This window comes from Pezoporus flaviventris, unplaced genomic scaffold, assembly GCF_033815535.1.
Source record: "Pezoporus flaviventris isolate CSIRO_AGI_PZ_B2104156 unplaced genomic scaffold, CSIRO_AGI_Pfla_v1 ptg000015l, whole genome shotgun sequence".
Lineage (NCBI taxonomy): Eukaryota > Metazoa > Chordata > Aves > Psittaciformes > Psittacidae > Pezoporus > Pezoporus flaviventris.
Genome location: NW_026892563.1, coordinates 25,935,905 through 25,937,922, shown reverse-complemented (window position 1 = coordinate 25,937,922; position 2,018 = coordinate 25,935,905).

The window sequence follows — 2,018 nt, the reverse complement described above, 5'->3', positions numbered from 1 at the left end:
TCTCATCAAACTTTCACTTCAGGATGTATAATATTTTATTCAATATAAAATTGAATAATTTGGGTTAAGGGTGTGTTGATCTGTCAAAAATGCAGATCTCTAGAGTGTGATTTGAGTTTGAATGGTCTTAATTCTGTCTTTATTCCTGTCTTTATATCAGTGTAACTGTACTGACTCCTGTGGAGTCCTTTCTTTCTGATTTTCTCTGATGTGACTGAGAGCAGAATAGATTTCACTGACTTCAGCCACTGGTTCTCACATTTCAGCGTGAGATCCTTGTGTGCCTGTCTCCCAATGTCTGGGGAAATGGAAATCTGCAATGCCTTTATAGAAGTTTTACATGCAGCTTATGTGGCCTAACTTTGAAAGAGCTTGAATAAAACAAAAATGTGTTATACAGTATAAAAGCATCATGGTGTCTCTTTTTTCTGTTTAGAAAGGCTATGTGTAGAGGCATTAGTTTGCAGAGAGCTGACTATCTGAAAACTTAATATTATGCAGCTACAGTGATGCTTTTCAACATCTGGAGCACTGAGCAAGAGAGTGCATGTGATAGTATCATTTAGTGTTGCACTACCCTGTCAGACTGCATTTATTTTGCAGAGAGAGAAGTCATTCTGCAGAGTGCCAGGCATAGTGGTCTCAGAATCACTGTTGAGGTGTGTCTGCTGGATTGCATTTTGAGTGAGATGAAAAATAGGTTCCAAATAATTCAGAGAACTTTAAAAGAGCAAAGCGAACCGGGATGCAGATAAGAGATTCTTGGTATGTTCCTCAAGACTCTTTTCTCAGAACAGTGAAAAAGATGCTGGTTTATAATTTTCTCCCTTCAAAAATGCATACTTCATAGTTGAAAGATACTGTGAAAAGAATTCTTCAAAAGATAAGCAATGAGTTCAGTGTCAAAGCCTCATACCACAGCGTATAGTAATCATTTAGTGATGCATTTCTTTGTGGACTGGAGACAGTCCTGCCTTTGTTCCCTCTGCCATCCTATTTCCAGGCTCCGTATATAACATCTTACTTATGTATATTGTATTGATGACTCATAGCTATATTAATTAACATACCTCCTCTTATTGATCCATCAGGAGGTGTAGCCTGTTTCTATATGTGGGAAATGACTGTCAAGTTATAAAATCTAAAGTTGTTATTCTCATTTCTACTTTTTTTTTTCTGGGAGTATTGACTTTTTCTAGTATATATTAAGAATAACTGTACAATGTGAAATTGTTGTTGTAGTTGAAAATCCTCCCTAAGTTCATTGTCTTTTTCGATCATTGCTACCAACTTAAGAAGGTATTTCCAAGAAGAGTGGAAGTACTGTTAGCTTTGTATTGCTTTGGATTTACATGAACAGTATCTTTCTATATGAACTTTTCCAGAGAGCTTTGTGTTAAGTCAAAACATAGAAATCAGCCTCATACCTCTAGTGGCAGAGCATCAGAACAGAGATGAATGTCTTAAAAATTGTATGTTTGACCTTTCTGCCTGAAATATCTGCATTAAGAGAAATGAGATATGGAAATGACTGATCTGCAGATTTTATAAAGTGCACTTAGTTCTCTCCACTCTTGTCCTGCTTAATGATTTTCCCCTCTACAAGTTTCACCAATGCTGTCTTGCTTATTTGCCGAAGTCTTAGATTGCACAAAGATTGCACTGTTGATCCAAGAATTTAGTTTGCACTGTAGTGTTGGTCCTGTCTAACATGTAGAAATCTTTCTGTTGTCTTCAGGTTGGAGATCTCAGAGGAATTCTATTGGATTGGCCAGGCAGGTTTCTTTTAATAATGGAGGAGAACTGTATATCCCCTTTGAAGCAACAGGAATGTTAAATGCTGTCTAAACATGGGTGATGATTTGCATCAACTTAGCAATAATAAAAGTGTGTAAAGTAACCCAAAAGTAGTATAACTGCAGTTCTGTGCAGCTGTACTATACATGGCAGTAGTTGAATTTTGTGTGTACAGATTTGTTAGGAGGTGGCTGTAAACAATTGTCAGTTGGGCATCAGCC